The sequence below is a fragment of the Rutidosis leptorrhynchoides genome, chromosome 1, assembly GCF_046630445.1.
Source record: "Rutidosis leptorrhynchoides isolate AG116_Rl617_1_P2 chromosome 1, CSIRO_AGI_Rlap_v1, whole genome shotgun sequence".
Taxonomy (NCBI): domain Eukaryota; kingdom Viridiplantae; phylum Streptophyta; class Magnoliopsida; order Asterales; family Asteraceae; genus Rutidosis; species Rutidosis leptorrhynchoides.
Window position 1 is genome coordinate 133,994,236 of NC_092333.1, and position 13,189 is coordinate 134,007,424.

Genomic DNA, 13,189 nt, shown 5'->3' on the forward strand with positions numbered 1-13,189 from the left:
AATATGGAGGATATTTATAATGAAAGATACGATAATATATTTTAATATCTAAGATCAGAGGATGATGGAGACTATTGTCTGCAAGGGTTTAGAGTAAGGAGTAAGATATTCACTAAAGTCTTCAGCAGACATTGAATCATTTAGATTCTTTGAAGTCAAACTTATTCTTTGTGATTTGTCCACGGCTTCTTTCATAGTTTCGCATAATCCGCTTTTTGGTACTAAATTTTCTATCGAGTGTTCCTAACACTCCATTCTTTATCATCAACTTCTGACGGTTAAGGTCGTTTACGGTTGTCTACAGTTCCTGCTGCTTCATTCAGTTTTTTTTTTTTACATTCAGAGTATTGATTCGTAGACTGGGTGCTTTTCAGAGTTTCATAATGGAAGATCATAATTATAAGAGATAGATGTTATATGGATACATATAACTCTTGATGTATAAACGTTACGAGATTCAAGATACCGATTGCTAGTTCTCGATAATTGGTATGGTAATTCTCGTTATAAGATGGGGATGAGTACATGATGAGACTTCAATAGATAAATATAGTGATTTTTCGGAGGGATTTAAACCAAGGAGCGACGAGGTTGCTGGTACGTCTACTGATAATATGGTGGAATTTAAAAGATTCCCCGGTAAAAACAAAAGAGCACGCATATATATCATGGTTATAGTAAGGCTAGTCCAACTAAAAAGTCAAAGTTGACTTGCTGGAGCTGTGACAAAATTTGCTACCTTGGAAGAAATTACCAAGTTATTTTGGGTAATAATAACGCTAAAGGAATTAGCACAGATACGTGTTAAACGTTTACTCAGGTTCTGTGAGTTTTCAAGTGCATAACTATATGCATCAATCTCTTCTTACGGAGATGAAGTGCGGTTGGTTCCTCCTCCCGATTGAGGTGTTTTCGAGAATTACGAAAGGTTTGAACGCAGATTGTAATCGTCAAGATACAAATGAGGTTTAAGATGAAATCAAGTGGCAAACTTGAAGAATTGATTAGTTTCATATGTTATAATCAATATTTTAATTCATTTTAATTGTCCAATATTATTAGTCCACAGTCGATAGTCCACAGTTGACAGCCCAATAATTCATATATAGTTTAATATATAATATTCGAATTAATTAATACGTATCGTGACCCGTGTACATGTCTCAGACTCGATCACAACTCAAAATATATATATTATTATAGAATCAACCTCAACCCTATATAGAGAACTCGATCATTACTGCATATAGAGTGTCTATGGTTATTCCAAATAATATATATATGCGTCGATATGATATGTCAAAACCTTGCATACGTGTCCCGATATTTAAAGTGCGTAAAATAAATACAGAAAATTAAATGACAATAAATAAAGTGCGTAAAGTAAATAACAGAAATTAAATGACGATAAATAACATTACGAGAATGTAAATTGCGATATTTAAATTGCGATAATATAAAATGTAATACGGAATTAACAGTTAGCTAGGAACAGTTAGCGTGGATTCTTAACAAAATTTCTTATAGTTAATTTGTTTGTTTCTAACAAATTTTATTTTGTCCAATGTTTTCTTCATTATGCCACTTGTTGGATTCTAATAAGTTAAAATCCAATATGAAATTGAGTGAAGATGGTTATTCTGCGTTGAACAGATACGTATATATGTGGATGTAAGTAGAATAGTAAATGACTGTTGAATCTGATTCGAAGAATGTACAGTGTAACTTATTAATGTGAAATCTAAATATTCCTACGGTATTACCTACTCGTTAAAATATTTTCATCATTAACAGTTTGTACAAAAGAATTTTTAATTACAATCGTTATGAAAAAATATATATACATATATTTTTTCTTCAGATGCAATTATGGATTTAATGAGTTAACATGATATTAATCTCATTTGCTTTTCGATTTGAGCTAGAATAGGTAATCTCTAAAACTTTTAGAAACCACATATTCTTTGCAGAATATTTCTTCAATGAGTTTATGAATTAATACTTCATCGTTCATTGTTGTTGGTACTCCTTGGTATTTATGGTGCGTATGACGTTGATGTTCGTGTGACAGATTGTGAAGTTGAGGTTTGCGATGCGGTTGTTGTTAGTGGTGGTGATACTGGTTATGCTGCTGGTGCTGCTGCTGGTGTTTGTAACCTTTGCACCATATTCTCCAAAGCCACTACCTGAGCGCGAAGCTCGTTGACTTCTTCTATTACACCGGGGTGATTGTCGGTTCGGACGAACAGATAAATATGATCTAGAATTTGGTATAGTATATAATCGTGACGAGATACCCTGGAAATGAGAGAGAAAATGGTGTTTCGGACAGGTTCGCCGGTAAGTGCTTCAGGTTCTTCGTCAAGAGGGCAATGTGGTGGATGGAAAGGATCGCCTTCTTCTTCTCTCCAATGATTGAGGAGGTTACGAACCCATCCCCAATTCATCCAGAATAGATGATGACTGATTGGTTGATCCATTCCGGTCACACTGTTTTCGGAGCTTGAGTGCGATTCCATTTCAGAATCCGAGGGACTTGAACTGATGACAAATTCCATTTCGTACGATTGGATAAAGGATTTTCGATATAAACTGATTTTCCGGCTATCGGGTGGTATTCTGTTTACATAGGATATATATATATATATATATATATATATATATATATATATATATATATATATATATATATATATATATATATATATATATAGATCAAAAGATTTCATAGATTATGGAGGAATTTGCGGGATATGTCAGGCAAAGTTTAAAGTAACAGATACGATAAGATATGATTTAGTAGATACACTAAGATATGAATTTTGTCTATACACTACTCATTCAATTAATGTAGTAAGATGTGTCTAGACTAGGAATGATAAGCAGGTAATTTTCTAAGGATAATAAGTAGATGATTTTCGACACGAATGATAAGAAAAACTTCTGACATGCAGACACGGTCTAAGTCCAGACTCACTAATGCATCCTAACGACTTATCAGTTAGACACACTAATGCAGACCCGGTTCGCTAAGACCACCGCTCTGATACCAACTGTAGAGACCCGTCCTAATCCATCCGGACGAAGTCCATATCGATTATAAACGATTCACAACAGTTGATTTCATCGCGAGGTACTTGACATCTATATGATACATTTTACAAACATTGCATTCGTTTTTGAAAAGACAATCTTTCATTACAACGAAAGTTGACGGCATGCATACTATTTTATAATATATCTAACTATAATTGATTTAATAATAATCTTGATGATCTCAACGACTCGAATGTAACGTCTTTTGAAATATGTCATGAATGACTCCAAGTAATATCTTTAAAATGAGCAATTACACGGCGGAAGATTTCTTTCGTACCTGAGAATAAATATGCTTTAAAATGTCAACCAAAAGGTTTGTGAGTTCATTAGTTTACATAAATAATCATTTCCATCATTTTAATAGACCACAAGAATTTCATTTCCATTTATCATAAACATACGTCCCATGCATAGAGACAAAAATATCATTCATATGGATTGAACACCTGGTAACCGACCTTAACAAGATGCATATAGAATATCCCCTATCATTCCGGGATCCTCCTTCGGACATGATATAATTCGAAGTACTAAAGCATCCAGTACTTTGGATGGGGTTTGTTAGGCCCAATAGATCTATCTTTAGGATTCGCGTCAATTAGGGTGTCTGTTCCCTAATTCTTAGATTACCAGACTTAAAAAGGGACATATTCAATTTCGATAATTCAACCATATAATGTAATTTCGATTACTTGTGTCTATTTCGTAAAACATTTATAAAACTTGCGCATGTATTCTCAGTCCCAAAAATATAAAGAGTAAAAGGGAGCAAATGAAACTCACGCATATAAATATTGTAAAACAGTTAATAAAACATTTGCATGTATTCTCAGCCCAAAAATGTATATAAAAAGGGAATAATGAAACTCACCATATTGTATTTTGTAGTAAAAATACATATGACTAAATTGAACAATGCAGGGTTGACCTCGAATTCACGAACCTATATCATTTGTATATTTATTAATATTCATAGTTGAAATCGAACGATTATATATATATATATATATATATATATATATATATATATATATATATATATATATATATATATATATATGAATTTATTAGTTATATCCTTTTTATATTAATAATATATATATGCTTCACATATTCATTTTGTATATAAAAATATCAATTTTCGTTATGTTATATATTAAATTATATGTTATATATATTTGTTTGTATATATACTTAAAATGATTTATATCTATATATATATATTTAGTTGTATTAATATATATATATATATATATATATATATATATATATATATATATATATGTGTATATTTTATATGTTTAGTATTATATTTAAAATCATTAGTGGGTTATTTGTAGGTATATATATATAAACTATTAATATGTTTGATATATTGTATATTAAATATTAATATACTTTTAGTATATGTGAGAAGTATATTTTACATACAAAATATTTATCTGAAAATAAAATGATATTCTTGATAATTATGATTTACTAATAAAAATGATAATAATATTATTGATAATGAAAATACTAATAATACTAATAATACTAATAATTTTTATAAATGATACTAATACTTATTTTAGCATTACCAATTATATTACTTGTAATAATAATAGTAATATCTAATGATAACAATACTAGTAACAACTATAATAATATTTAGTAATAATAATCATACTAATATTATTGTATGTTATTTAATAATACTAATAATAATGATAATACATGTAATAATCATAATAAATGAATAATAATAATGGTAACAATAATAAGAATAATAACAATAACAATATCAAATTGGAAATAAAAGGCTACCTTAAGAATTTCTTTAAAAAGAAACTGCCTAAAGTCAGAATTGAACCCGCAACCCCTCGTTCACACCCAACACCCACGACCACTACACTGTTATCTGTTTTTCTGAATTAAATCCCAATCGTTTTGTTATAACCCGTTTTCTATTTATGCTTCTTCATCTTCTTCTTTACATAATTTACAGTTGACTCAAATTGAAATTCATCAACTTTAACAAATTACAGTTTTGAATTGAAATATGAAATGAAACGAAAATACTCATTTGATTGTTGAATTGGTTTTTAAAAAAAATAAATAAATAAATATTTGTTTTAGACAAAACTTTCAATACGAAATACGTTCTGAATTGTTCCTCGAAACTTTTGGAGTTATCAATTTAACCTGAAACATGAAAACGAATTCCAATTTTTATGAAGAACACTTCGTTTGACTTCTTGAATTTCAACTTTGACTTTAAAATTCACCTTTGATGTGAAGAATTGGAAGTTCAATCTTCACAGAAAGATCGTTTATTAGATTTCTAACACTTCCATATTTACAGAATTTGAAATAAATCACAAAATCGAGCTTTTGATTTTTAGAAAACAATACAGAGTTGTCGAGCTGTTTATAAAAAATATGAATATATCTGTTATTGATTGTTGTAATTGATACTGATAATGATAATAAATCTGGATGACAGCAATACTTCACGAATTGATTTAATTAATACCTCCTGAAATCGGTGTTTACTCACGAGCAGAAAGAAATAAAAAAAATAAAAAATAAATAAATATATAAAGTGGAAAAGGATCCTAAGCAGATTTTTGGTATGTATCTGTTAATTTTACAGTAACGCATAACAATCTAGAGACAAAGAAACAAATAACTGATTGGGATGTGTACGCGTTTTTATTCATATATATTTATAAAGAAGATAAAGATAATAATATTAATAATTATATTAATAATAATAATAATAATTATCTTTAAAATATTAAAACTAATTTCCTATTATATATATTTGTATTTGTATATAACCATACTTATATGTATCTGTATATATCTTTATCTACTTATTTATATATCTAATTATTTATGTATTTTACATATTAAGGAAACATAGTATTATTAATAATACTAATATTATTGTTTAGTAAAACTAGTGATATTAATTAATAAAGATAATGTTAATAATAATACTAGTAAGACTAATGTTAGTAACAATCTTTAATAAGATGTTAATTTCTTTTGTAATCATATTAATAATAATACTTTTAATAACCCTAATACTAATTAAATTTATAAATTTTACTATTAACTATGTTAATATTAGCATTTATCTTTAATCACAAAGAAAGTAATAATAACGATATTAATAACTACATTTTTACCTTATAATTACTTTTACAATTATTAATTGTATCATGTTTACTAATTATATAATATCTATTATACAGTAACTTATTAAATCTTTACTATTTATAATTTATAATATATCTAATATTACTTATGTTTAGAATTCATATGTATATATTATTTATTTTAATAGTAACTTAATTATTCTGTATATTTACTTATATTTAATTCCAATTATTATATATACATACATTTATATACATATATGTATTTATTTTTAATTAATGGTTCGTGAATCGTCGGGAAATGGTCAAAGGTCAAATGAATATATTAAACACAGTTCAAAGTTTTTAAGATTTCAATATTATAGACTTTGCTTATTGTGTCGGAAACATATAAAGATTAAGTTTAAATTTAGTCGGAAATTCTCGGGTCGTCACAGTAAACTTGTTATGAATGCTCGACAATCAATAATTACACCTGAATCACAATAATTTGCTCCAATTAAAACGTTGACCAAAATTGCAAATCGTTTGACTTTGAGTTTTCAAATCAAATTATGAATTTGCTGTTCAATTGATGAATCACGAAGCTTAAGTGATCAATAAGGATTCAGAAAATATGCTTGATTCAATCTAAAATACACTGAGTTGTTCTGGAGACCAAAACGAGCACGTGTTCGGTTAAGCGAAGAACTCGATCTGAATCACTATGAATCTGAATATGAAACTGATTTGTGATGATCATCGAGTGTACTACTGATGCTAAGGATCATGAATCTGAGTTCCATTTGAATTTATAACCTCAAGAAGATGAACACACAAATCGGTTCTAGTGTTGCGGTTAGAGAAAATGATGAAGATTATGAACGAGATCTAAATCACTTCAATATGTTGATGTAAATCAATTCAGATCATGAACGAGAGTTAGTATATGTATAAGGTTACAAATCTCAGCTCATTTTTTGTTGAGAAACATCATTTGAATATTTATGATTTTTTTTTTCTTTCTATGATGATGAATATATGAACGAAGCACTGTAGCAGATGATAAAAAATGAATTGTTGTTTTTATGAATTTGAATAGATATGAGATAAGAATATAAATCAGAGATGTGTTTGAGTGAGTTATGTTTTTGGAATGATTTTGAATAAGGTTCGGTTAAATTCGGTAAATGATATTCGAATGTAAGATTTGGTTTCGGTTGAATGTGTTTATATTTTGGTAAGATTCGGTAAAGTGTTTGGAATGATTTGATGTTTTTGGAAAATTTCGGATGAAGATTCGAATATTCGATATGAAGATTCGAAGGTTTATTGATGAAGGTTTGAAGATCATCATGAAGATATGAAGATCTTCATGATGAAGGTTCGAAGATATGAATATCTTCAAGTTGAAGATATGAAGGTGTAAGGTGTCGGATATGAACATTCATCGATATTCATGCGGATCATCTTCGTTTCGTTGAAGATCCTGCTCTGATACCACATATTGGATCATAAGATCAACATGAACATGATGAATGGAACGAATAGCCACAAAGTAATCAAGGAAGTTGAGAGAAAATGAGATTTTCAATTCCACGGCTTCCTTGATCTCATTACATAACATTGGCTATTGTTAACTTCTATGGAGTTCCTAGATCCTTTATATAGCCCTCATCTAAAGGATCTCTTGGGAGTATGATTGACTCATTCTCGGGTACCTAACACATGCTTAATGCATACGATACGTCAGGCCTAGTGCATATCATGGCATACATGATCGATCCCATAGCCCAAGCATATGGAGTCCGACTCATGGTAGCTAACTCCAATTTGGAATTAGGACATTGAGACTTGCTCAATATCATTCCAGGGTTCATAGGAACACACTCTTTCTTGGAGTTATGCATACCGAATTTCTTCAGTATCTTATCTATATATGCACTTTAGCTTAGCCCAATCAATCTCCTTGATTTATCTCGATAGATCTTGATTCCCAATATATATGATGCATCTCCTATATCTTTTATGGCGAAACATTTCCCTAGCCAAGCTTTGACATCTTTCAATGTCGGGATATCGTTTCCCATGAGTAATATGTCATCGACATATAGTACAAGGAAGACTACAACACTCCCACTAGACCTGACATAGACACATGGCTCATCTTCACTTCTGCTAAAACTAAATTCTTTGATTTTCTCATTAAAACAAAGATTTCAGCTACGAGAAGCTTATTTAAGTCCATAAATGGACTTTTGAAGCTTGCACACACTATTAGGATACTTTGGATGTACATAACTCTCAGGTTGTGTCATAAACACGTCCTATGTTAGCTTACCATTAAGGAAAGCTGCTTTTACATCCTTTTGCCATATTTCATAGTCATAAAATGCAGCTATGGCAAGAAGTATTCTAATGGATTTCAACATAGCCACTGGTGAAAAAGTTTCATCGAAGTCTACACCATATTGTTGCGTGTAACCCTTAGCCACCAGTCTAGCTTTGAATGTGTGTACATTTCCATCCATGTCGATCTTCTTCTTGAAGACCCACTTACACCCAATGGGTTTATTACCCGGTGTATGATCAATCAAGGTCCAGACTTGATTATCATGCATGGATTGGATCTCGTTGTCCATAACCTCCTTCCATTTGGCAGACTCGGGGCCAGTCATAGCATCCTGATAGGTAATAGGTTCATCAGAATCTATATTTTCATCATCACCCTCAAATATATGTAACCTATACTTCTTTGGTGGTTGACGAAATCTATCATATCTACGTATGGGTGGTGGCTGTAGGTCCGTTTCTCTCTCAACAGAAGGCACATCGACCTCTTGAGGAGAATGGGTTCCAATATCAGTTTTCATGTCGGTTAATTCTTAGATTTCTTCAAGGTCAATTTTGCTCCCACTGGTTCTCTTTGATATGAGATCCTTTTCAAGGAAAACTCCCCTTCGAGACACAAAAACTTTGTTCTCATTTGGGTCGTAAAACAAAAATCCAAAAGAATCAGCTGGGTACCCAACAAATAAACACTTTTCGGATCTGGGTTCAAGTTTATCTTGAGCTTCACGATGAACGTAAGCCTCACAACCCTAGATTCTTAGATATGAGAGAGATACAGTTTGACCATGCCATATCTCATAGGGTGTTTTGGAAACTTTCTTAGTTGGGATAAGGTTAAGGATCCTTGCGGCAGTTTGTAGGGCATAACCCTAAAAATTGATTGGAAGCTTTGTGCAACTCATCATGGATCAAACCATATCAAGCAATTTTCAATTCCTCCTTTCAGCCACACCATTATGTTGTGGTGTTCTTGGAGGAGCTAATTGTGAGATTATTCCACAACCCCATAGATGATCACGAAATTCATCATTAAGATACTCACTGCCTCTATCAGATCGGAGAATCTTAATTCTTTTGTTCAGTTGATTTTCTACTTTGTTTTGATATGCCTTGAACACTGCCAAAGTTTCAGCCTTCTGTTTAATTAAATAAACGTAACCATACCTACTGAAGTCATCAGTAAATGTAACGAAGTAACGTTCATGGTGTCTAGTAGGCGATCTGAACGGACCACACACATTAGTGTGTACCAACTCCAACAGATCCTTACCTCGTTCACAGTTTCCTATGAAAGGTGCCTTTGTTATTTTTCCCAATAAGCAAGATTCGCATTCATCATATGATGTAACATCAAATGATTCCAAAATTCCATTTGACTGGAGTTTTGCTATGCGTTTCTTGTTTATATGGCCTAAACGACAATGCAATAGATACGTTTTATCCAAACCATCTTTGGATGAATCAACATTATAGATTGAACTATCATTTAGCTTTATTGAGGTTTTCAAGATACCTCTACAAGGACTAGCTTTGAAATAAAATATTCCATTCTTGTAGACAAGTATTGATCCATTATCAAAACTAAAATCAAAACCATCATTAAATAAAGCATCAAATGATATAATGTTTCTTGCCATTTCGGCACTGTAGCAAACATTAGACAAAACAATACATAGACCAGAATCAAAAGTGAGCTTATATTCTCCAATCATATCAACAGATGCAACGTTCTTGTTCCCCATGATTAGATTAAGCTCTCCCGTCTTCAACTTCCTACTTCTTGCAAGTCCCTGCACATTTGTACAAATGTGAGTACCACATCCTGTGTCCGATACCAAGGAATTAGAAATAGAAGAATTTTTTAGTTCAATCATGAACAAACCTGAAGGTACGGAGACACCCTTGGCCCGTAGTTCATTAAGTTCCTTCAAGTACTTAGAACCATTGTGCCTCCAATGTCCTTTATCCCCACAATGGAAGCATGTTGCTTCTTCAGGAGATTTGGTTTGCGGAATCTTTGAAGCAGAAGAGTTAACAATGCCATTAGGTTTAGGTTTGAGGTTAGACGTGCCAACTTTACCCTTACCCTTGTCTTTGCCCTTTGCTATGCTTTTCTTCTTCTTGATCCCACCTTCAGGAATGGCCAGGACAGAAGTTGCGGCTTTAACTTTGGCCATGTTAGTCTCAGCGGTTTTCAACATGCCATGGAGCTCCATGATTGTTTTCTCCATATTGTTCATATTGTAGTTCATGATGAACCCTTCATATTCACTAGTGAGCGAGTTCAGGATAAAATCCGTTGCAAGCTCCTGACTTATGGGAAAACCAAGGCGCTCCAGCCGGTCTATGTACCCTTTCATTTGTAGTACATGGACACTAACGCTACTTCCCGTTGCCATTTTACAACATACGAGAGCTTTTACGGTGTCAAACCATTCCTGCTTTGTTTGTTGTTGAAACATGTCCTTCAATTGGTTGAGCATGTCATACGCCCCTAAGCTCTCCATGCTCTTTTGGAGCTCCGGAGACATGGTTTCCAACATTAAGCACGCTACCTCATTTGACTCGGAATGTTGTTTTCAAACTCGTCCCTAGTCGCTTGAGTAGCTCTAGTTCCGGGTTCTGCCGGTAGGGGTTCCTCAATGGCCCTGATCTTACCTTCCATCCTAAGAACAATTCTTAGGTTGCGAAGCCATTCCATGTAATTCAAGCCCGTAAGCTTGTCCTTTTCGAGGAGCCCTTTAAGGCAGAAATTAGTGATTGATGACGGAGTAGGATTTGTGTTTGTTGTAGACATCTGACATATTTTAAAGTAAGTTGTATTAGTTAGTTTGACATGTTTAATCCTTGTTAAAATAATTACCCAAGTGTTCAATATTCAAACAATTATAATTAACAAGGCTAAGATCCACATTTCACTTATGGTAACGACGGGTTTGCCGCGGATCACTAATCATAAGCTATTTAGGTAGGTAACTATATTACCAATTTGATCCATTATGAAACTCTTAGATTTCTGCGGGATTCAATGATATCCATTATATCACTTGGCATGTTTAATCCTTACTACGCCAATCCTCTCTTATGGCGGGTTTGCGCACAAACCACAAGTTTAGATTGTAAATCGCCCGTGATAGATACACGTGAAATCCAGCCCAAGACTCTCAGGTATCGCGAAAATCACCTCACCTTTTCCAGCACCCAATTAAAGTTCGGCCCAAGACTCTCGGGTATCGCGAACTCTAACAGGTAGAAGGTTCAGATGTGTGTACTACTCATGGATAGCGTAAAGTTTACATTTAAAACGGGATTTTGTTTTCTTTTAGCAAAAGTAGTTTTATACCATTTTAAAACATTTTCTAATTTAGTATTGCGTGATGCGTTTGTTAAACCATTTTTAACCAACCCGTTTCATATGATTATTGTCCTTTGTTTCAAAATAATTTTCTAGCTAGCATGACATAGACAAATAATAAAACAATAATAATCATAACACGCAATATCGGTAGTATGCCTCAAATCCTATGCGTTCTTCTAGTGAGCCAACACACGGAAAAACAAGGTCAACTAGGGACATAAACCTTGTGTGAGAATCGGCTCCCATTATAACCACCATCTCCAATATATGCTCGGATGGGCCGCCTTGTGAACATCATCTTCGTGATTCCAATCTTGGTTGCACTTGCTTTGTATACATTTATAAAATATCTATTCTATTTTCTATGCTATTACAAATACAATAAAATAGAATACGACATGCATGTCGTTTAATAACTTATTACATTCATCCCGAATAAATAATAGATTAAACAACATATCCAAACATCACACAAGGGTCGAATAGATGCACATACTACCAAATGCATACAACAACCACACATAACAAATGGAGTGCCAACCGTCCATTTTCATGTAACATGTTTCGATAAGGATCGATTTAAACAACACTTAATGACACTTATAATAATCAATCCTTGTTTACATAACATATGTATGTAAACCCATTTCATATTTTGTAAGTATGGTTCTCATGCCAAAACCATCTAAACAAACATATTAAGTGAATTAAAACATGTTGGAGATTTGCATTTAAAATTCTATAATAATCAAATCTCATCATCTTATTTCATGAAAAACATGAAATGAATTTATGTACTTTATTTTCCCAAACTTTGAATCTCTTTTAGCCAACATGCAAGTTACTTTTCCAATTTTTGGAATGATTTTGGCAGATTCAACACTCAACTTTAAATGGTCATATCTTACTCATTTATAATCCGTTTTCCATAAAAAAAAAAAATTGTTAATTTAAGCTCTTTCAATTAGCTTTCAAATGCAATTAGTCTCATACGAAAATACGGAGTTTTGAACCTCGAAACAGTCCATGGAACACAGACTGTTCAAGCTGAAAAAAACTTTTAAGAAAAGATTAACCCATTTAACATTTTGCCAAAATCCAAGATTCAAATTAGCATTTAGGAAACATAAAAACATAAATATTGATATATGTTTTGCATATGCATAATCATCTCCACGAATCATGCACAACACATCCATCAAAACAAAATATCACAAGAAAAAGTTGCTAAAACTTGTACAAGATGGCTCGGATA